The sequence below is a fragment of the Elephas maximus genome, chromosome 15, assembly GCF_024166365.1.
Source record: "Elephas maximus indicus isolate mEleMax1 chromosome 15, mEleMax1 primary haplotype, whole genome shotgun sequence".
Classification (NCBI taxonomy): domain Eukaryota; kingdom Metazoa; phylum Chordata; class Mammalia; order Proboscidea; family Elephantidae; genus Elephas; species Elephas maximus.
The window spans coordinates 62,782,103-62,807,257 of record NC_064833.1 but is presented as its reverse complement, the minus strand read 5'-3'; the positions used below and the strand labels follow the sequence as shown (position 1 = coordinate 62,807,257).

The following is a 25,155-nucleotide window of genomic DNA, read 5'->3' as shown; positions in this document are numbered from 1 at the left end:
TTTTCTGTGAAGCCTCAGAAGCTTTAGTGGAACAATGGAAGCACTTCGCTGCTAACTGAAAGGCTGGCAGTTTGAATCCCCAGCCACTCCAAAGGAGAAAGACTTGGTGATCTGCTTCCGTAAGGATTCCAGCCTTGGAAACTCTATGGGACAGTTCTAGTCTGTTCTATAGAGTCGCTGATTTGGAATTGACTTGATGACACACAGAAACTACGATCAAAAGCTGGAAGAGACAAGGGAGAATCATCCCTTGGGGCCTTCAGGGAGCAGAGACAGCCTGGTCTTGCTGACACCATGATTTCAGACTTCTGGCTTCCAGAACTGTAAGTGAATATATTGCTATTGTTTCAAACTTCCCAGTTTGTGATACTTTATTATTGTAGACCTAGGCAATTAACAAACCAACAGTTTGCTGATTTAACAGTAGCTTTTCCTCTTCCATAAAATAACCCTGATCCTTAATATCTCTCACTTTTAAAAGAATTTTCAGTGACTCTACATTACAATGGTTTAAGAAAGGAAGAAGATGGGTCTTCTTAGTACCACCCACACAGGAACACAGGGAGCTGGCAATAGCACCTACATTACCAGTTTTCTCTGTTTCTAGAAAACTTCATATACAAATATAGTGCCAACTGGAAGTACTACTGTCCATTATCATTTCCCAGAAAGTTGCAGTTGGAACTTTCTATGAAACTGGTTGTCGACTTAATGTTAGAGGGAGGCAAATATACTGGCATTTGCCCTACCAGTTATTGTTTTTTGAAATCTCTTGTGTTTTCACATGTGGAAAAAGGTGAAAAGGACACATGCTTACATGATGTTTTCATGTTTTAAAGACAAATCTTCCAAATGTTGTCATTGTCACCTTTATAGACTAAAAAAAAGACCCATTGCCATCGAGTCGATTCCGACTCATAGTGACCTTATAGGACAAAGTAAAACTGCCTCCTACGGTTTCCAAGGAGTGCCGATGGATTCCAACTGCCGACCTTCAGACTACTCAAAACAAAGGTCAAATCTTTAAATCATCTGGACTTATTTTTCTAATTTTAAATTCTTGAAGGCATACTATATCACGAATTTATATTTTTTATCATAAAGTTCTAGTTGCAACACATCTATCTATAGTCAATAAAAAAAAAATAGAAAGTATAAATAACCGCCAGTGTTGTGCGGGAAATTACCTTGATGAAATGGTAGCCTCCAAGTAGTACGGATTGAATTGTGTCCCCCAAAAATGTGTGTTAACTTGGTTAGGCCGTGATTTCCAGTAGTGCGTGCCTGTCCACCATTTTGTCATCTGATGTGATTTTCCTGTGTTGTAAATCCAACCTCTATGGTGTTAATGAGGCAGCATTAGAGGCAGTTATGTTAATGAGGCAGGACCCTATCTACAAAATTAGGTTGTGTTTTAAGTCAATCTCTTTTGAGTTATAAAAGAGAGGAGTGAGGAGAGAGACAGGGGACCTCATACTACCAAGAAAGTAGAGCCAGGAGAATACGGTTTCCTTTGGACCCGGGGTCCCGCGCTGAGAAGAAGCTCCTCAGTGAAGATTGATGACAAGGACCTTCCCCAGAGCCCACAGAGACAGAAAGCCTTCCCCTGGAACTGGCACCCTAAATTTGGACCTCTAGCCTCGTAGACTGTGAGAGAATAAATTTCTCTTCGTTAAAACCATCCACTTGTGGCATTTCTATTACTGTTGCTGTTACAGCAGCACTAGATAACTAAGACACCAGACAAGCTACCCTAGAGGTCACAGAACAGAATGGCTCACAGACCAGTTATGAAATCTTGAACCACACGTTTTATTAAATCGATTTAAAACATACCATGAGAAGCAAAGGGAAATGACTGGGGTCAGTTGACACTGAAGATATGAAGTAAGCAGGATGGAAAGATCACACTATCTGAATCCCGGGATACACAAACTAAGCTTGTGTTGCAACCAAGATTCAGATGTTTGGAACTATCTTGATGGTTGTCTCAGCTTTCAATTATGCATTTATTTCTCCAGAAAACTATTTTACTAATTGTAAAGGTAGAAAGACCTAGAGAATAGAAACTATACACAGCAATAAGAAAGGTGCTAAGTAAATATGTTACTGTTGATACTATAATACCAACAGGGGTAGTCTAAAAGTATAATTGTCTTATTGTAAAGCCCATCGTGGTAATGAGTTGCTCAGATTCATTCATTTATTAATTCATTCAATCACTTATGAACTATTTATTGAGCATCTACTATGTGCCAGGCATAGTTCTAGACAGTGGAAATATAGCAGTGAACAAAACAGTGAGTATCCCTGTCCTTATGGGGCTCCCATTCTGGTAGGAGGAGATAGACAGTAAAACATAAAAATAGTTGCATAGTAAGTAAGATGGTTATAAGTACTATGAAGATAAATAAAGCAAGGCAAGGAATCTGTGGAATACATAGAGGGGTAAGTGTTAAAATGAGGTTAGGCCTCATTGGTAGATTGATATTTGAGCAAACAGTAAGCCCTACAGATATCTGGGCAAAAAAAAAAAAAAAGAATATTTTTGTGGTAAGAAGAGTTGAAGTTTTGGAATTGATTTGAAGATAGAACCGTCAGGATTTGTTGACAGATCAGCTGTAAGGTGTGAGAACAGCAGGTGCAAAGTCCCTGAGGTAAAAGGGTTTCTCTTCTAGGAAAACTAGGGAATCCATGGTAGCCGAAGTAGAGGAATCCAGCAGAGTGGAAGAGCAATAGGAGAGGAGGTCACAGAGGTAATGGCAGGGCCAGATATGTAGAGCTTTGTAGGAAATTTAAAATTTTGTCTTTTGCCCTAAAATGGGGAGGTCTATATTGCAGAGTTTTAAGCAGATTAGTATTTTAAATGTTACCATCCATCTACTATCCTGGCACATAGCAGATATTCAATAAATAGTTCTTAAGTGAGTGAATGAATTCATAAATAAATGAATCTCAGCAACTCATTACTACGATGGGCTTTACAATAAGATAATTGTACTTTTAGAGTATCCCTGTTGTTGTAGCATCAACAATAACATATTGCATTTACTTAGCACCTTTCTTATTGCTTATGTACAGTTTCTATTTTCTAGATCTTTCTACTTTTACAATTAGTAAAATGGTTTTCTATAGAAATAAATACATAATTGAAAGCTGAGCTGCTTTGTTGGGAATAGATGGCATGAGTTAAAGATGAAAGCAGGAAAACCAGTTAGGAGGGTGTTGTAATAATCCAGTGAGGGAAGTTGATCACTTAGTCCAAACTGGCAACAGTGGGGATGTTAGGAAGAGGTCAGATCCTGGGTAGAAATCTGAAGATAGAACCATCATAATTTAACAGATTGGATGTAGAGTGTGAAGAAAATAGAGGAGTCAAGGATAAGTTCCAGGTTTTTGATTTGAGCAACTGGATGGATGGTGATTCCATTAACTGAGATGAGGAAGGGGAGCACAGCATTTGGGAGAGAAGAAAAACCCTGTTTTGGATATGGTAACAGTGTGGGCACCATGTTAGGCTGTTAGATATGTGAACATGGCTTTCTGGGGACAGTTGTGAGCTGCAGATATAAATTTGAGGGTTGTCAGTGACTAGATGATATTGAAAGTTATGCATCAAGATAAAATCACCGAGGCAGTGAAAGTAGCTAGAGGAGAGATGGAAGGACTGAGCTGTGGGGCACTTGAGCATTAAACAGTTAGAAGAGGAAGAGCCAGCAGAAGCAACTAGTAGGAGTAACTAGTGAGGAAGGAGTAAAATCAGGAGCATGTCTTGAAAGCCAAATAAAGAGCCTTTTTAAATGCCTCTAACTTGGGTCAAGTAAGATGAAAACTGATAATTGATTAGTGGATTTAGCCATGTGGAGGTCATTGGAGATCTTGATATGGGCATGGTTTAGGCCATGGCAAAGGCTAGGAGAAGGGGAGGCGCAGGGATACCATGTATAAGGAGTAATGGGCAGAATCTAGAGAATGAAGAGGTAAGGGGAGGAGAGTTGAGAGTGCATGTGTTTTTTTGAGAAATATTTTAATAATGGCATGTTTGTATGCTAATGGAAATGATCAGAATGGAGGGGGAATTGATGGTGCAGGCAGTTTATCTATAATAACAGGAAACAGAGTGTATAAGGGTAGATACTATGGGTAAGTATGATAGGGGGCAGGGGCCCTGATGGCTCTGTCCTGATCGCTTCAATGTTTTCAGCAAAGTAAGAAGCACACACAACCCTCAGCTGAGATTGACGATTGAGGCTTGAAGAGGGAGAGCTTCATAAAAAATTCATCTAGGAGAGTGAACTAGATAAGCATAAGATATAAGTAATATGAGGGTTGGGCAGGGTGAGATGGGAGGTGTCCCAACCATCATAGCATAGCACATTGACCAACTCTAAGGTTCATTAAAAATTACGAGTCCTGCCTTTAGCCTGTCTCCTCTTCTGCCTCTGCCTCTGCCTCTGCCTCTGCCTCTGCCTCTGCCTCTGCCTCTGCCTCTGCCTCTGCCTCTGCCTCTGCCTCTGCCTCTGCCTCTGCCTCTGCCTCTGCCTCTGCCTCCTGAGGAGTTCAGCCAAATTACTCTCTCCTTTCCCTACCCAAGAGCCCTGGTAGCACAGTGGTTAAGCGTTCAACTGCTAACCAAAAGGCTGACAGTTCAAATCCACCAGCCTCTCCTTGGAATCCCTATGGGGCAGTTCTACTTTGTCCTATAGTGTCACTGTAAGTCAGAATCCACTCCATGGCAATGAGTTTCCCTGTTCAAACTGCACTGCTTTCGTTTTCATGATTTACATACCATCCCCGTCTCTAATTGTTTGTACTTTGTAATTTAGTTTGTTATTATATTAATAATTAATGTTGACCATGGTAGTTATAGCCAGCTAAGTCTGGATTTATTACTAGATTTAAAAGAAGGATGTTTGTTTCTGAATCAAGTTTATAGACTGGAATTATGGATCATGATTTTAAATACTAAGTCTAACCATTTTATTTTAAAGCAATATCCAGTATCTGGCCATAAAAACTTCTCTTCTGGTTTCAGGAACTGGCAACGTGGATATGTACTTCTGTGAAAGTGTATTTTCTCTTTAATGTTTCTGTTTTTAAATGGATAGGAAGCAAAGTAGGGGGCAGAGGAGTCACAGGAAAAGGAACATAATCCCATTTTTAGTTTCATCAACTTAGAAAATAAACATCTTAGGGCTGTGGAAGACTTGTCAGTACTGGATGAGAAAAGCTACATGCAAGAATCCTTGATAATCAAGATAGACTGAATTCTGAATTTCTAAATTGTCATAGCTAGATTTTGACTCCAAGCTCAAAGCCCTAGAGTGAGTTGAAAGAACATTTGGAGATAAAATCTAAATAAAATTAAACAAAGATCAATAATAACTAAGAATTACAGGGAAATGGATAAGACAAGTTAGGTAAGACTAAAGGAACTGTGGACTGGAAATCTGAAGTCGTGAGTTATAACCCTGACTTTGCCACTAACTACCCAGAAGCTTTAAACAAACCTTGTAACCTGTGAGGCCCTAAGACTTCCTGTCTGAAGATGGGGGCTTGAGTTTGACGTCTTTGAAACACTCTTCTAGTACTAAAAAATAATACTGTAAAGTTAAGTCTTTATTCAATTGTGTCATCGATTAAAATTTAGTGGTAAATATTTTGATGTTAATCCTAGCGTACCTCATTTTCAATTTTTTGAAGAACATAGGTCTTTGGTTTTGATTATAAAATCAATTTCTTTTTTTTTAAAAAGCAGTAACAAAAATTTAAAAAGAACAAAGTGGGGGGAAAAAACCGACATGGAACCCTATCACTCACAATTAATATTTTGATAACTAATTAAAATATAATAACTAATTGAAATATAATAAGTATATTCCATTCATAATAGCAACTTAATTTGTATGAACAGTTGCCTTGTGAACGGAGTATACTTATTATATTTTAATTTGCTATTTACTGAGCTATATTTTAAAACAGTAATTCTGTAACTGAATGCCTTTGTTGAACTCTCTTCATTTCAAGTTATTTTCAGCCAGAATTCTTTTCTTAATGTTATCTACAAATAACATTTATTTCTTTATTTTATCTACAAGTAACATTTATTTAATAGATTTGGAATCTTTGTTATGTGACTCTTCTTTTCCATTATTTACATCTCATATTCTTAAAAAATAGTTTTGACAAAATTCCTCTGGCTAGCATTTCTACAATAATATATTAATATTAATAATATTGATGGTCGCATTGAGAGTAAAAACTTCTGGCTGTTAGTTTGAGTTTTTTAAAAAAAATCATGTTAAGATTTTTTATTAAAACGTCCAGAAAATGTAGAATTAGGTGTCTGATGACTTATCAGCATCTTTCAAAATGGTTACAGAATAGTATTTCCTTCATCTATTTACGAAGAAATTATGTTAGTAACCATTAAACTATTACATTATGGGATGAGCATCGCTTGGTCATATAATAGAATTTTAATACAGCACTGGATTACAAATGTTAACATTTTATTAACAATTTTTGCTCTTCAATTTAAATTAAGATTGGTCTGTGGTTTTGTATTTTGTAGGCTATTTGGTCAGATTTTGTTTCTGGGTTACAGTAACTCTATATAAAGGTGGTACAGCTTTCTTTTTTTCTCTGTGTGTTCATAAAAATAAACTCTTCCTTGAAGTCTGACAAAATTCTCCTGTAACACTTCTAGTTGTTATCATTTAACAGCTTTGTCAGTGCTTTCTCTTACTGTTGATTTGTTTTGAGATAATTTGGTTCACTTATTTTGTTCCAGGAACGATATCTTTCAAACAGATTTTTAAATTTATAAGCATGGGCTTGAATGTATATATAATATATAATCTTAATAACTTCCCTGGGAACTTGAAAAGAAAGGAATTACCTGCATATAATAAAGCTTATATTATTTTATATATTTTTAATTCTCTTGACACTATAGTTTCTCTTTAGGATTTTATTCTGTTTCCCGGAGTAATTATTTTTGCAAAGAATGTGCTTAGTCTATGATTTGCACACTATGGTTCCTGACCTTTTTTTTTAAACAATTTTTTTGCAGGGGGGCAAGATTTTATTTTCATTCCTTGTACTCCTTTTTGAATAAAGTCAAGACTGTACAGGCATGCTGTTTCCTCCCAAATAGCATGGATCAATTGTTCATGGTTCACCTTTCTGTTTACCTGGTGTTTTAGTCATCTAGTGCTGCTGTAACAGAAATACCACAAGTGGATGGCTTTAACAAACAGAAGTTTATTCTCTCACAGTCCAGTAGGCTAGAAGTCCAAATTCAGGGCACTGGCTCCAGGGGAAGGCTTTCTCTCTCTGTCGGCTCTGGAGGAAGGTCCTTGTCATCAGTCTTCCCTTGGCCTGGGAACATCTCAACGCAGGAACCTCAGGTCCAAAGGACATGCTCTGCTTCCAGCACTGCTTTCTTGATGGTACGAGGTCCCCATGTCTCTCTGCTCCCTTCTCTCTTTTATATCTCAAAAGAGATTAGCTTAAGACACTATCTAAACTTGTAGACTTCATCAATATAACTGCCGCTAATCTGTGTTATTCCATCATAGTGATAAGATTTACAACATACAGGAAAATCACATAAAATGGTGAACAATCACGCAATGCTGAGAATCTTGGCTCAGCTAAGTTGACAGATATTTGGGGGAGACACAATTCAATCCATGACATCTGGCTACCTTTTTAATTCACCTTTCAAATGTAAATATAAATTCAGTTTTCCTGCACCTGGGGCAGGTAGGGAAAGAGCTGTGGCCACGGGGGACAAATCTTAGTGTTTTTCTCTATATATGTGCTAGAAAAAAGCAAAAAAGCAAGTAGCAGATTTCAGTTCTAGTAACTGTATGAGCTCTTTATCTCACCTCGTGTGTGCTTGGATGGGGGGAGCTGTCCTACACTGAGGATACAAAAGAGTACAACTGTGCTTCTGGGTTACTCTCCTAGTTTACCTAGGTAGGTAAGAAGTCAGTTAGAAGAAACCTGCAGGGCCTAGGGACTTTCGGTTTGATGAGGCCACTTACTTGTTTTCATTCTCCTATACAACCTTTGTATCTGTGTTCCAGGTTATCCTTATAATAACATCATTGTCACTCATTTGATTTCTGGCATAAGCTCTAAGTGGAAGAAAGGGGGAGAATTCCAGCTAATTTGTTGGAAACTGCACTGGGAATGGACTGTCTTTGTCATCACCATTTACATGTGGAGGAGTGCAGCTTATGAAGGCTGACAATAGAAGCAGCAGATCCTGCATCTTGGCAGAGGGAATATTCATAGTTTCCGTAAATTAAGAGCAGCCCTGAAAGTGCATGACGCGTTGACTTGTAATGTTGCTAAGACATGGACTTCAATCACATGTGCTGGGATGCTGGGCACTAAAGAATGAGTCACTTGCTAGTAATCGACTTTAGTGGCTCTTGGCAGAAATATAACTTAAGAGAAAGCCTGAAACTTATGCAAATATTCCTGTGAAGAACATGGGATGGAGACCCTAGTCTGGCTACCAAAATTTTGCTATGAAGAGCATATGAAAATTTTAAGAAGCATTTTTATTTGCAAAGATGAGGTTATTAGAAACTAACCATTAAATCTCTTTGAGCAGAAGCTTTTTCTTTTTGGACTGAAGAATTCCGTCTAGGGGAAGAGTTATAAGCCGGTTGGAACTACTGTTCATTGCGGATGAAATCAGACCACACTGGAAAAAGGATGTGAATGCATATATCTAGTAAGAGGAAGCCAACCTCAGCATTTAAAGGAAAAGGGCACACTGAATTTTCTACTGAGTTGCAATGCAGCAGATTTTGTGATTAATGGTACACTTATCCTGCCCTTCTCCTAACCTGAGGCCGTCTAGTAACAAGAACAAGCTTATTGTGCCTGCATACTGGTAGCCCCATATATGAAACTGTTACATGGTGCTACTCTTTTTGAATAGATTTCATTAGGGTACCCTTTCTCACACCAGAAACACAAAGCTAAAGCAATTTTCCAGTGATAATGCCAGGTCTGGCATATAAAGCCTATGGTAAAATTAAATAGATTTTCAGAGATCACCTAGGTATTTTACCAGAAGATTAAACCTAAGAGTTCTTTGGGCTGGAGATTAGGCCAGAAAAGCAGTTAGGTCCCTTCTGTCTCTCCTTCCTTTTATTTCTTTTTGCCACCTTTGAATGAGCTCTTAGTGAAGGAGGAAGACAAAAACAATTACTGGTAAGGAGGACAGAGAGGATGGAAAGGAAACCAAAGAGCTGTTACTGAGAGGCAAGGAGGTGTCCTTTGACTATTTACCTGGGGTTCTCAACTCCTGGGTACCTGGAGCTTCTAAAAATATCGGTGTCTGGGCCTGACTCCAGAACATTATTATTGGAATTCCTAGGTGTGATACACAGATATCGGTGCTTTTTAAACAGTCTTTTATAATTTGAAGCCAGCCTGGGAACTAGTGATTTCTCTCGATAGGCCATTCCCAGGAAGAAAAAGGTATGTAAGAGATCAAAGCTGAACACAAAAACCTGGACACTACCTGTTATTTAAATGACATTTGACAGAGTTATCGTGTTAGTTGCTTACTTAGTTGCTACATTTATCTCAATTCTACGGTGAAGCTCTCCCTAAGTATGAGCTGTGTAATACTAGTTTCATGGACTTTTCATCAGCTGAGAGGATAGGGAAAGACAGGTTTAATGGTGAAGTGAGTTTAAGAAATTCCGATGAAACAAAACAACCTAGGTTGCTTTCTCTTCCTCCTTCTTTTCCTCCCCTTCTCCTTCCTCTCCCCACCTCCTCCTTTTTCTTCTACTTTTTCTATCTCCAGGGGGAGATATAATACAGATGCATTCTCCAAACATAATTGACATTAGAATTCCTTTTTTATCCCTTGGAGCATGCCTGTACAAATGTCCTGTGCACAGTAGGTACAGCCTGGGAGAAGAGATAAAAATTGCCATTTGGGGGGGTGGGTCCTGCTGGCTGTGGCTATCTCCTTAAAGTTTGCCAACTTTCAATCTCTGGGCAGTTCTCAATTCCTATTTTACTCAAATTATTATTTCGGATTAATCAATGTTGTTGTTGTTAGGTACCGTCGAGTCGGTTCCAACTCATAGAGACCCTATAGAAATGAGTAGAACTGCCCCACAGGGTTTCCAAAGAGCAGCTGGTGGATTCGAACTGCCAACATATTGGTTAGCAGCCAAACTCTTAACTACTGCAGTGCCAGGGCTGTTATTAATCAATAGCTCAAGGAATAACCCTAATATATTTTTCATGTTGTTCAATTCCTAACTCAGTGGCATTTTCCAGTGCAGTAGGAATCTGAGACAATGTGACCTTTTGAGACAGATTCACTTCTCCTTCTCCTTTTGCTTACTATGTTTGTCCTAGAAATGGCCTGCGCTACATTAAGATGAACGTTTAAACAGAGACACTTGTGTAAATATATACAATATGTATATCTAGATTTGTTGTTGTTGTTAGGTGCCATCAAGTCTGTTCTGACTCATAGTGACCCTGTGTACAACAGAAACAAACACTGCCCCATCCTGCACCTTCCTCACAATCATTACTATGCTTGAGCCTGTTGTTGGAGCCACTGTGTCAATTCATCTCATTGAGGGTCTTCCTTAATTTCGCTGACTGCCAGCTTTACCAAGCATGATGTCCTCCTTCAGGGGCTGGTCCCTCCTGATAACATGGCCAAAGTATGTGAGAAGATGTCTCGCCATCCTGGCTTCCAAGGAGAACTCTGGCTGTATTTCTTCCAAGACTGACAGACTTTTTCATTCTTCTGGCAGTCCATGATAGCATATATTCAATATTCTTTACCAACACCATAATGTAAAAGAATCAATTCTTCTTCAGTCTTCCTTATTCATTGTAAAGTTTTTGCATACATATGAAAATATCATGGCTTGGGTCAGGCAGACCTTAGTCCTCAAAGTGACATTTTTACTTTTCAACCCTTTAAAGAGGTCTTTTGCAGCAGATTTGCCCATTGCAATACGTCTTTTGATTTCCCGACTGCTGCTTCCATGGGTATTGATTGTGGACCCAAGTAAAAGGAAATCCTTGACAACGTCAATCTTTTCTCTCTTTATCATGATGTTGCTTATTGGTCCAGTTGTGAGGATTTTTGTTTTCTTTATGTTGAGGCATAATCCATACTCAAGACTGTAGTCTTTGATCTTCATTAGTAAGTGCTTCAAGTCCTCTTTGCTTTGAGCAACCAAGGTTGTGTCATCTGCATATCATAGGTTGGTAATGAGTCTTCCATCAGTCCTGATACCACATTCTTCTTCATATAGTCTAGCTTCTCAGATTATTTGCTCAACATACAGATTGAATAAGTATGGTGAAAGGATACAACCCTGATACACACCTTTCTTGATTTTAAACCATGCAGTATCGCCTTGCTCTGTTTGAATGCCTGCCTCTTGGTCTGTGTACAGCTTCCTCGTGAGCACAATTAAGTGTTCTGGAATTCCTATTCTTCAAAATGTTATCCATATAGGTGGGGGGAGGGGGGGCAGAGGACGTATATGCTTTCCTGACATGAGAGCTTTTGATGAGTTTTGAGAATGCTCAGATTCCAAAAGCTTATCCTACAAAAGTGACAAATGACTTTACTTTTCTATGCTTAAGGCCATCTCCCTCTGAATTTTTTTTTTTTTTTTAGTTCTTAATGTATGATAACGAAAATTCTTTTCAATCAGATAGAGAGGAGAAAATTAATGTGACTTATTTTCTTCATGGTGTTGTTTAGGACATGCTTCTTTAGAAAAAGAAATCATGAAGAATTTGATGCAGGCTGGAATGATGAGGGCTGTATGTGGTGGGCTTCAGTTTACTGGAAAAATTTTCAGAAATGAGAGCCACTGTTTCTCTTCATTCTACTTCTAGAACCCTCACATACCACCATATTTATTGCTACTTATGCCATTAGCCAAGAAAACGTATTTGTTAAAGGACCCTGGCAATAACAGGAATTTCTGATACTCCGCACAACTTCAGTAGAAGAGAATTTTTCAGCACCGTTTCCCTATGAATCAGCAAGCAGTTAGGACTCTCACTCTACTCTCTGAAAGAAACTGAAATAGTAATACTCCATCACCGATCAGTGGAAAGGAGGAGAGGGGCTGAAAGAGAGCTGAAACTAAGTCACATTCTTCTATGAGAACTGGGGAAAAGTGAGGACTCCCTGAGTGGTGCAAACGATTAACATGTTCTGCTGCTAACTAAAAGGCTGGAGGTTCAGGTCCAACCAGAGGGGTTTCAGAAGAAAGTCCTGGTGATCTATTTCTGAAAAATCAGCCATTGAAAATATGGAGCACCGTTCTACTGTGACACATGTGAGGTCACCGTGAGTTAGAGTCAACTAGATGGCAACTGTTTTATGACTCACAGCAACTGTGATGGTTAAGATTGTGTGTGAACCTTGCTGGGCCATGATTTCAGTGTTTTGGCAGTTGTATAATGTTGTGATCACTTCCCTGTTGAAATTTGATACGTGGTCACCCCCATGGTGGAATCTCTGGGTAGTATTGGTGGGGGGGGCCTGTGGTGGCTCACCACCCCCTCAGCCTTCATCTCTCCACCTTCCACTGCCTACTTCCTTCCTGCTGCCTTGCCAAGGTTTTTGGCTTGTTCTGGATCCAGAAGCTGCCTCTTGTCTGACCTCCAGTTCTTGGGACTTGAGCTAGCTGCTTACCTGTCCATCTTGGGATTTGCTGATCTTCAGAGTCTGTGAGCAAGAGTCCTGCTCCCCAACCTGCTGATCTTGGGTTCGCCAGCCCCTGCAGCAACATGAATCAAGAGAAACCTTGTGATCTTTTCTGCATACCTTGGGAGTCCTTGACCTTCACAGCCTGTGAGTGGGAGCCCTGCTCTTCAACCTGCTGATCTTGGGTTCACCAGCTTCTGTAGCTCTGCAAATTGGGAAAGGCCTCTATCCTGACCCCACAGACTTGGGACATTCCAACCTCTACAATTCCATGAGATGCTTCCTTGATATAAATCTCGCTTTATATATATTTACGTGTTTACTGGTTTTGCTTCTTCAGAGAACCCAGCCTAAGACAGCGACCCTATCAGACAGTGTAGAACTGCCTCACAGAATTTCCAAGGAGTGCCTGGTGGATTTGAACTGCTGACCTTTTGGTTAGTAGCCATAGCTCTTAACCACTATGCCACCAGGATTTCCAGGAAAGAATGAGGGAGGAATAAATGCTTCCATCAAATAGATGTCCAAGTAATGGCTTCTTTACTGAAGCAATCACATTTTTGTTCTGGGTGAATAGGAAGAAAAAAATGGTTAAAAAATTAAGTTGTTAGGTAATATATTGATTATAACAATAAAAATGTTGTATTTATTTTTGATGCTGCTTTTGTTGATTCTGAATTTTTGGCACAGCTTGTGAGCTCCCAACCTGTTTTTAAATTTCCATTTTGCTTTCTAGAATTTTGCTAATTTTTTAATTCTGTGCTTTTTAAAAAAATGTATAATTTGCTTTTAACTAATTTTGCCTTCCCTGCTTATTTTTGCCAGTTTGTTTTCAACCACATTATCTGTGATGGTGCCAATCAACCTGAGTCAAAAAGTTCAATAGATTCCTTATCATCATCATCATCCTTAGTATCACCCTACCCCAACTGGTGTCATATCTTGAAAAGCAAAGGGCTTTCATATTATACAGGAAGCTATTTCATTACAGGCGACTGCTATTTTTTTATTTTTCTTTTGGAAATATTAATATTAAAATGATACTTTATTCAACCACCAGAGGGAGCCCCCAAATCTGGATTCCAAAAGGGAACAAGAGTAAATTAAATAAGTAGAAAGTTTTGTTTTATGGTTGAAAATCAAAAGTTCACTCAGACACTGTGTCACGGTATTGTGGGAGCACATACTGGGTCTTCTGTACATACTGAAATCTTATTCTGCTAAAAGTGCATATAATTTTAATTAACCATTATTAAATGATAGTCTATGGTTTTGTTTTCACCCAAGGAGAACCAAATGTTTTCATTTTTCCCTGCACAAATACGTGGGTGTGGAATGGGGAAGGGAACTATCTGTTTCCTGCAGGCAGGACAAGCCCCTACAGAGCTAGCTCCCTCCAGTAATAATGGGTCCTGGGTCTCCAAGAACAATCCACTTTTAAATGTCAAGCTTCTTGTAAGCAAGCCTTCAAGTTACGTTTCCCTGTAGCTTTCCAGGTCTCTTTTAGTAGGACAGTACTTGGAAGTGGCATTCCCTCAAAAGTTTTCTTATCCAGCAACTTATTGTTTCTTGTAATAATGTATAGAAATAGTAGGGTAGATATAATCAATCCTAATTCATGGAAATTATGCCCACAGACGTTAAACAAATTACCCAAGGCCATGTAGCAGATGAGTGAGAGACCTGAGATTAGATCCAGGACTCTTAGCAGTTTAGGTTGGTGTATTGTCTTCCCTGACTTCACACGGCTGAAACTGACTTACTTGTTTCCATCACACTTGATTAAAATCAGGTATTTTAATTCTCATTTCTGTGTTGAAGCCAAATCAGGTATTTTAATTCTCATTTCTGTGTTGATATTCTCAATCAAACCAAATAGAAAGATGAATTATGAACAATGAATAGTGGTGAAATATATTCATTCAGTGTCAGCATTGATATGTATCGCTATTTCACTTCCTTAAACCTCCTATTCTCTCCACACCACTTACCAATGTACTTAATGTATCAACAAAATTCTTTTAATAAGGACACAGCCTGAATACCAACATTTTGAGTAAAGAAAAAAAATTGTATTTGACATCAGTATAACTCTTCATCTTAACTTCATCACAAGTCTTTATATATGTATAATTAAAAGCTATTTGCAAATAAAGTAAAATATTTAATACATAAAGTCTCCATTTTGACATATTTTTCCATAGAGTACAGTCATTGACAGGCAGTTTTCAACAAGCTAAATGAGCTCACTTCTTTTCAAGCCTAAGAGGTCTAAACAATAATATGGTCTCCCAGACACAAAGAGGAAACAGCAGGCCTCTGTACCGTGCTGTGATCATTCCCTGGGCCAGTACTTTCACAGCTGTAATCAAAGGTGCCCAGGAGCTATGCCCCAATATATACCAGTTGCCATCAAGCCAATTCTAACTCATGGTGACTCCATATGTGTCAGAGTAGAACTGTGCTCCCTAGGGTTTTCAAAGGCTGACTTTCAGAGTTAGATCTCTGGGCCTTTCTTCTGGGTGGACCCGAAACTCCAACCACTCAATTAGCTGCCAAGCATGTTAACCATTTGCACCACCCAGCGACTCCTATGCCACAGTGGCCCCCTTAGAAGGAGGGGGTATCCTAAATGTTACTTCCACCTCACCCAGACCTCCACTGTCCCTGCCATACCTCCATAAAAAGTCCCAGGGCTGGTTTTGTGCTGAAGCACAGGGCCCCTCCACAACACCCATGCTGTAATCTGCACTAATATATACATATGACTGCTGCCTCCTCAGCTTGCCACAGGGGGCAGAAGCTGACTGATAAACTGCCTAGAGAGACGAATTCCCAAGGAAAGGCAGGAAGATACGGAAATGTTAAAAGAAAAAGAAGTAAAAGTTTAAAATGCGTTTTCTACTGCCATCTTTAATCACATCATACGGAACTGGGTTTACTTTGTCTTGTTTAAAAATAAAACAACTCTTCATTAATGCCAATGATGTATGAGACTAAGGTATAAAAAAACCCAGGACAATTTAAAATTTTTTTGCAGAAAAATACTCCTGGAATGTGTTCCCTTTTTGCACTTTGTATTTCAATTTTAATAATTCTAGGAGTAAGTTTCACTTTAATATCCTGGCTTTCTTATAATCCCAACAATGAAAAACGCATTTCTTAGAAAAAAATTCTTCCCAAAGGAGTCCGCCCCATGAACATTCATTTAAACTGCCCTTGCTAGTCATCGTTTTCATCCTTTAATGTACATTTTCTAAAACCTGAGCAAAGACCTACAAAGCATTATTATTTTCAATGAGTTGAGCTACACGCAGAATTGAAAAGCCTCACCTCTGTAGAAAGCATTATGAAGAAACATCAATCCTGGCTATCTCTCTGTACAAAGTTGCCTAGGTTATCCCTATTTTTTAAAATGGTAGTGACAAGCAGGATTCTAGATGCCTCCTGCTGGGGTTTGAAATTTTGCTTCACCAATAACTCAGTTGTCTTGGGTAACTCAATTTCTGTGTCTTAATTTTGTTATCTGTAAAGTGGGGATAATAGTATTTATCTCCTCATGCTTTTGTGAGGATTAAATGAGCTGATATATGTAAATTATGAAAATTTATTAAAAAATAGAACCGTGCCTGGCATTGGTATTTATTTAAATAAATAAAATACTTTTTCATAGTATCACTATGCTCTAGGTCAACATTTGCATACTAATGATTGGATCTCTCCCTACCTACCCAGGATACTTGTATTTGAAGTTTGTTTGAAAATGAGGTGCATAGGGCACTGTCTGGCTCCCAGTTTTCTTACCTACAAAAGGGTGATGATGATCTTGACTTGAAGGCCTGATTGTGAAATGCAGTGAGGTAGTTCATATGAAATGTGTAGCAGAGGATTGGTGAATAGAAATAACTATGTGCAAGGTCATCACATAAGTTCAAACAAACCATGTGAGGATTCAAAAAAAAAAAAAAGGACTTTTACAGAAACAAAACCACTACATGTTAAAAAGGCTCAGTTTTTTGTTCTATTGCTTTTGGATTGAAATTAGAAATTTTCAATCCAAGTTTTATTTTCAAAAAGTACCTATATAGAGGAAACATCTGGAAAATGCCATCCCCTAAATTGTCAGTGGAAACCCCAGTAGCATAGTGGTTAAGTGCTATGGCTCCTAACCAAAAGGTCGGCAGTTCGAATCTGCCAGGTGGTCCTTGGAAACTCTGTCCTATAGAGTCGCTCTGAGTTGGAATCAACTCGATGGCAGTGGGTTTTTTAAATTATGTGTATTTTAACAATAAATATCTACCCACCGACAAAGCTTTGTAGAAATACTGTCAAAGTTTACTTAGATGCATACAAGATAATGGAGATACCAGCTACTCAGTGGTGAAGAAATCACTGCTCGTGGTTTCCTTTGTAAGGATGATTAGAGAAAAATAAAAAAAGCAAAAGTTTAAGTATGCTTCAACTATTCACATGCTAAAAGCAAATAAAATAGTGTGAAGTAGGCACCATCTTAAATTTACCAAACTGGATTTGAGTATCAGATGACTGGAAATAAGCCATAAGAACTGCTCTTCATACATCAAAAAAAAAAAAAAAAAAAAAGCCAAATCCATTGCCATTGAGTCGATTCCAACTCATAGCAACCCTCTAGACAGAGTAAAAAAAAAAAAAGAACTGCCTTATTGAATTTCCAAGGAGCGGCTGGTGGATTTGAACTGCTGATCTTTTGGTTAGCAGCTGAGCTCTTAACCACTGCACCACCATACATTATAGCATATTCAGTAAATAATTTTGCAAATCTTTATTAATGCCACATAAGACTTTAATCACCCATAAGCAATTCCAATAAGGCCTTGAGAATTGCCTTTGTTTTGGTGAAAAATAAGAATGATATTAGAAGTGGGATTTGGTAGATGGTAGGACAGGCTAGACATAGGAATATAGGGTCTTATGGCCACATAGGCACAATGAGGCTTGACGAGGTATTTAGGAAAGACTCTAAAGTGAGCAATTAGAAGGAAATAAGCAAGTTCTGATGAAGGGCACAGTCAATGACTAAGAGATGCATAGAGAACACTACGTTGAGAGTTATGGGCCAGGAAGAGCTTATGTCTAGAGCCTACATCTAGAACAAGATAGGCATCACTCTATCATGGAGGCTGGGTTTAGAGTCAACATTCTAACACCCAGGAGGACTAAAACAGAACAAAGATATTTTGGGAAAGGTACAGCCTTTCTAGGGCAGAACTCAGTTACTGAAACTAGGCTACAAAGTAATAGCCTAATTTTGGGGATTAGGATAAAAGATGAGAATAGGATTTAAAATTTCCCTGCTTAGGGAAAAGATAGGTTTTAAAAATTAAGTTCAAACCTACAGGTGACAGATTTACTGTGCAATATAATGAACACCATAGGCACCAATAATTTATGGTGAATACATTCATGAGTTTCATAGGATGGTTTCCCCTAAGATCCTTCACAAAGACACATGGTATAGAAAACCAAATTAAAGTTCAGTAAAAGTCAAAGCAGGACAATTTAGTAGGTGTTCTACGGATATACGTGATCTGCTTTTATGCCAAGGAGTATCTGTTTTGTGTAGGTGTTAACAAGATGCTTGGCCATTCATCTCTTCTTATGAAGAACAAACATCTGGCTCAAGTGCATACATGAATATAGAAGGTGGGGATGAGGAATAAAATAATTTTCATCACCTCATCTAGGAAGTAAATGATGGTGGCAAAGTAAAATTGGAGTCTTTTGGGGACACAGTACTTAGATTGCTTTTCTCATTTTGAACATACTGTATTTGGGCTCCAATAAGACTAGAGAACCACAGAATTTTCTTCTGGCATGGACAGTTCAAATAAAGTGGAGATTTGATAGCATGGAAGATTGTTCCTGACATGAGTGGGTCCCAGTGGTGCCTTTTTTCTGGTGTAGGCAGCTGTGCAAGTAGTAAACCAGATTCGTTAAGGGCTTCCTTCTTCTGAAGAAGACAACAGAGAAGAAATGGTAGAGAGAGGCAAAGGCCCCTATTTGAATTATGCAGCATTCCTATACCCTCTGTATTTCCCCAAGGACAACTGGATCTCTAGTCTCATATTTTTTAAAAATAAATTAAAATTAAGAATTAGGGCACCAGAATTGTGTGTCCATTGCTAACTAGAGGGGAAGGTTGGTTAATGGTGGGAATTTTTTTTTTTTTTGAGGGAATGTGTTACCACCCAAAAACCTTATATTCAGCCAAATTACTGCTCATGTACTTTGGCCACAGAAAGTGCTTTTTTTCATATGCAAAGTCACAGAAAATGCTCACATGTACTTCTGAAAATAATCTTTCACCAGCTGAACAAGAGATTGATTAAAATAGAGAGCACAAGAATGAGGAAGTTACAGTATAAAATGATAACCAGTAAACATTGAAACTAGTTGAACTTTGTTTTATTTAATCAATAATTATAAAAATGCATGTAAAAATAAAAATAATTCTTTAAAGGCAAGATACAAAGCATATGCTACTAACAAACAGGATCTAAGGGTCCAAGATTATATTTTATTTAGACCAGGAAGTGGGGTAGAGTTGGTTGGTAGCAGAAGAGGAAGTAAAGTATGCTGCATTTCTCAGCTTACATAGGAGGAAGTCAATGGATAACACTTCTGCGCTGATGTAGAAAATTTTAAATATATCTATTGCAGTACATATTTAAAATATTGATTTTTAAGTAATCAATAGTAATATAGAGCAGGATGGCTTTCAAATCACTAGAGAAAGTAAGCAAACAAAACATGCAGGGAAATACAAGTAAAAGGAAACAGAAAGAAAACAAAGTAAACAGAGCATGAAATATGGTGATGCTCATATGTTAATATTTCATGTACAATTCTAAATTAAAAAAGTTTAAACTCATTATTAAAACATAAAGATTGTTTGGCCATCCCAAAATATCTAAACATACACCATACAAAAAAGATAACACAAAACAAAGTAGCAAAAAATAAAAGAATAGGTTAATGTAGATTCAGCAAACAACAACTAAATAAAAGAGGAGTGGGACTGTTAACATCCAATGAAACAGAATTTCAAAACACAACCAGTAGACGGAGGAAATATAAAAGTGAATATCCGCACTGAAGCTATAGTAACATAAAACTCTAAACAGCAAATAACATGGTGGTGACCATAATATATAGGGCAGAAACTGACAAAGAAAAGGGGAAGGAAATAAATAGTGCAATAGTTTTAGGACAGTTTTTATCAGCTCTCTCAGTATTTGACAGGTGATTAGACACAAAATAAATAAGGATATAAAAATGAAAATCAAACCCGTTGCCATTGAGTCTATTCAAGTCACAGCAACCATACAGAACAGAGTAGAACTGCCCTGTAGAGTTTTCAAGGAGGGGCTGGTGGATTCAAACTGCTGACCTTTTGGTTAGCAGCCAAACTCTTAACCACTATGCCAAAGGACATAGCTTACTCTAAGTAATTGCTTTAATTGTTAGAATGATAATCGAATTTTCTCCCTTAAAAATATTTTATCCTTTTAACTTTCCTTAAAACATTTATCAAGTATTTATCAGTATTTATGATATACGAGGACCCATGAAAAATCTCAATAAATTCTCCAATTCAGAAAAACGTACATGTTATACTTTAGAGTAACCCTTAAATAAAACTTGAAATTAAACAACAAAACTCATAACTACTTGGATATTAAAAATTATCACCTAAGTAACTCTTGGGTCAAAGATGAAGTTAAAATAAAAATCTAAGGACAGATTTCTAGAAACAAGGCAGAATATATATCCTGAAAAGCCTTACTACAATGTATATTTCTATGTGGATAAAATATAAAACCGTTTTTAATGTGCTCACTGCAAGTAAGGGAATCCATAGGGTTAAATAAAAAACAAAAACAAAAAGTTAGAAAGCTGATTGAGAAATAGAACTCAAATCTACAATTTCCCTGTAAATGGTTCCAGATAAACAGGCAGCTTTCCCAGGAGACCAGGACCTCAGCCTAGGCAAGGCATATGGGGTTGGAACTGAAGCTTCATCACAAAGAGCTAAAACATGAGAAAAAGAGTAGATCAAACAAAAAACAAAAAATAACAACAAAGAAAAACTTCTTCTGAGCAAACGAAGAAGACAAGCTTGTTTTAGCTAGTACTTCCAGTGGGTAAACAACAAGTAAAAAATAATGTGTAACTACATTGGTTTCAAGTTCAAATTTACACTACTAGTGTGGTTTGGGGAAGCACAAGCTGAGAAATTAAGTTAATCCAAAAGCAAGCAAAAAATAACTTATATAGGAAAAGACAAGTAAAATGAACCAGAATGAAAGAACAAAATAAACAGCATGATATAAGATGCTGGACATATGTGGGAAGAAATGAATGTATATTCTCTGAGGAGAGATGCACCCTCAATTCAGGTCAGGTGAAAATAATACAGATAAAGCCCAGAGAAAATAAATTCACAATGAAAAGTTAAAAAGCACAAAGAAATAAGCCACAGTGAATGAGAACAACTGCAAATTAAAAAAATAAGAGAAAGAAGCATATACATAAAAAGAACAGACATTTTTACAAAGAAAAAAAAAAACTTGTAATGAAAAATATAACGTAACATGTGTAGACCTTTTAGAAGAAAAGAATAGAGAGAATGAAGGAGATGATAGATAAGGTCTAAGATTTTTCAGAATTGACTAAAGACTTGAATACTCATATTCAAGAAGCACAGGTGAATCTTAAGTAGCTAAAAAGATGAAATCAATACCTAAATGCATTATGTTTCCTTACAAATCATCGATGGAAAAAAGATCTTAATAAAAGCCATAGAAAAAGAAATCATGAATATGATTGCCAATAGATTTTTTAACTATGGAAGCCAGAAAGAGCAGACGAATATCTTCAAAATGCTTAGAGAAAATAATCTGGAATTTTTATGCTCTTTCAAGAATGAGAGTTTAAAAAAATTAGGACAAATAAAAATGAAGTTGATCCCCAGTAGATACACACCAAAGAAATTTTGAATGTTCTTTTGAGAAAGAAGGAAAATTATTCTGGAGAGGAGGACTGAGATAGAATATTAAATGGGGGTGGGGAGGGGAGAATAGAAAAAAGAAATTCAAATGGTAAGCATGTGAGTAAATACAACCAAATATTGAATATATAAGACATTATTGTCTAAATTTAAAAGTAAATGAACAAGATAGACATAAAATGCTGTGTAACAATAAAATGTACCATGTGATAGAGTTGATCAGAGTCAAAGTGTTCTAGGGCTCCTTTGATTGTTTAAAGAGATTGTAGAGAGAGAAAATAATTTGAACATTTATGTACTGTGTTACACATTCAGTATAATCATTGCAAAAATAAAGATAAGGTATAAAATTCTGAAATAATAGTGAGGAGAAATAAAATTAAGGGAAAAAATCAAACCTAAAGAAGGTACAAAAGAGTTGGAAAAATAGCAATCAAAAATAAGATGATGGAAAGAATTCCAAATACAGTAACAATCACAATAAATGTAAATGGATCATTCTTACCAGTTAAAATACATAGATTATATTTAAAACAAAAATCCAGCTATATACAATTTATAAGAAACATACACACAAGAAAAACAAGCTTAAGAATACCTAGTACCTTAAGATAGGAAAAGGTACTAGGAAGATATTAACCCAAAGAAATTGTTTTTGTTATATTAAAATTAGAAAATTTGATTTTAAGGGGGAGTGTTTCAAGATGGTGGAGTAGTCATATGCTTCATAAAATCCATCTTACAACAAAGACCTGAGAAAACAAGTGAATAGGACATAGATGACAACTTTGAGCATCAAACACAGGCTTAAGAATAGGACCAAGCACCAAGTATAGAAAGACAGTATAGAAACAGTGGATATGGAGAAGTACAGATCGCCAGCACCCTGCGAGCCGAACCTGCACAGTGCAGCCATATCGAGACAAAGAAAATAGCGTTTTCACCTGAAACCCCTATCATCTGGTACAGCCAAACAGGAGCAACTGTGCATTTATGTCCAGAGCCAGGCAGGAGTGCTTCCTTCCCTGAGAAAGTTAAGTGCACACACCTTACCTACCATGCCCACCCCAGCCACCACATCAGAGGCCCGTGAGCCTGGAATGCCCCTCACCCTCCTCATCCACCCCCCTTCCCCACGCATGATTACAGTCTGCTGGCATCTACCACTACCCTTAAGTCGGGAGCTCACAAACTGGAGGCACCTGTCCTTTTGCTCAGCCACTTGTACCAGAGGCCCATGGACCTGCAGTGCCTCCTACTCTCTCCAGCCACCTGCACTGGGGGCCTGAGAAACAACAGCACCTCCTACTGTCTCTGGCCACCCACACTAGGGGCCTGAGGGCTGGAAGTGCCTTCCACTCCATCCAGCCACCCACATCAAGGGCTGAGGACTTGCAGTGCTTCCTGTTCCCTCCAGCTACCTGCACCTGGGGCCTGAGGGCTGATGGTGGCCCCTACTCCCTCCAGCTACCTGGACCTGAGGCTTGAGGGCTGATGGTGCCTCCCACTGCATCCAGCCACCTATGCCAGGGGTCTGAGGTCCAGTGGTGCCTCCCATTCCATCCAGCCACCCATGCCAGGAAACTGAGAACAGGTAATGCCTCCTATTCCCTACAGCTACCTGTGCTGGGGACCCGAAGACCAGCTACACAACCTCCCCTTCAATGTGTCCTAGCAGACAGAGGCATGACCCATTAACAAGTGACATTTGACTTGTCTTGCCCCCTGCATTGCCCTCCCCACCATACCCATAACCAGAGGCTTGTGCCTGCTCCAAACACCCCAGCACAGTTGTGCCTGCCTGGGACTGTTGCGCATTACTCACTCTGTGACCAACAACCCAAACGCCCTTACCCTGACCACCTGGAAATAGGTAGAGCACACACACAATGCCCAATCCAGTGACCAGGAAGAATGCCCACTGCACCCATGAACAAGTGACAGGCTGAACAGATATACCACCTCACCAGAAATGCTAGCTACATCCTTAGAAGCTGTTTAAGACCAGCAAGCAGAGACCCGCTCTCACGCATGCAGTCACTGCCCCACCCACCTGGAGACAAGAGGTGAGACCTTCAGTGTAGCCAGATACGTGACCAGAGTAGCACACATGTGCAGTCTACCTGGGTTTATCAAAACGAGACAAAAATTCAGGACACAGCCAAAAAACATAAATAAATAAATATAATAACTTCTTGATGCCTCAGAGACAAAAGAAAATATCAAATCACATAAAGAAGCAGGACAAGATGGCTCTAGCAAGTGACCAAAATAAAGAACCAGAAAACATCCCAAAGGAAGAAATGACAATGGAACTACCTGATAAACAATTCAAATGGCTAATACACAGGGTTCTCCAAGAGTTCAAGAAAAAGATTAAAGAAAACAGACAAAACCAAGGAAAACATAGAAAACATCAAGGAAAACACAGATAAAGCAATAGAAAAATTCAGGAAAATGATACAAGAACAAAAATGACAAAATAAATGGACAATCAGAAACCATACAAAAACAGCAACCAGAAATCCAAAAGATCAATAATAAAAATTTCAGAAATAGTCAACTCAATAGATGGATACGGGAGCAGAATTGAAGCAATGGAAGACAAAATCAGTGACTATGGAGACAAATCCATTGACACCAACTTTTTTGAGGAAAACTCCGAAAAAAGAAGGAAGAAAAATGAAGAAAATCTAAGAATTATGTGGGCCACTATCAACAAAAAAAATCTGTGCAAGATCAGAGTTCCAGAATAGGGGGAGATAATACAGAACACAAATTTTTTAAAGATTTGCTGGCAGAAAAATTCCCTGATATCATGAAAGACAAGAAAATATCCATTCAATAAACTTAAGGAACTCCATACAGAATAGACCCCAAAAGAAAGTCACCAAGACATATCATAATCAAACTTTCTGTCTTAGTCACCTAGTGTTGCTTTGACAGAAATACCACAAGTGGATGTCTTTAGCAAAGAGAAATTTATTCTCTCATAGTCTAGAAGGCTAGAAGTTTGAACTCAGGGTGCCAGCTCCAGGAGAAGGCTTTCTCTCTCTGTTGGCTCTAGGGGAAGGTCCTTGTCATCAGTGTTCCCTGATACAGAAATTTCTTAGTGCAAGGATCCCAGGTCCAAAGGACACAGTATTCTCCTGGCTCTTTTTACTGGTGGCATGAGGTCCCCGTCTTTCTGCTCATTTCTCTCTTTTATATCTCAAAAGAGATTGACTTAAGACACAACTTAATCTTTTAGATTGAGTCCAGCCTCATTAACATCACAGAGGCAGGATTTACAAAACATAGGGAAATCACATCAGATGACAAAATGGTGGACAATCACACAATATGGAAATCATGGCCTAGC

At 38.2% G+C, this 25,155-nt stretch overlaps 1 long non-coding RNA gene across 6 annotated transcripts in view; it reads left to right on the top strand.

The window, feature by feature from the left end:
- The window catches only part of LOC126058989 (uncharacterized), a 38,015-nt gene extending 23,199 nt beyond the window's left edge, over positions 1 to 14,816 (top strand). The window contains exons 5-6 of one of the 6 annotated variants that reach the window (XR_007513338.1): positions 13 to 323; positions 11,789 to 14,816. This is a non-coding gene — a long non-coding RNA (uncharacterized LOC126058989). Of the gene's footprint in view, positions 1 to 12; positions 324 to 7,280; positions 11,719 to 11,788 lie in introns of those variants that run through there. The other 5 variants (XR_007513336.1, XR_007513341.1, XR_007513337.1 and 2 more) reach the window with 5 other exon arrangements.
- The last annotated feature ends 10,339 nt before the right edge of the window (positions 14,817 to 25,155 follow it).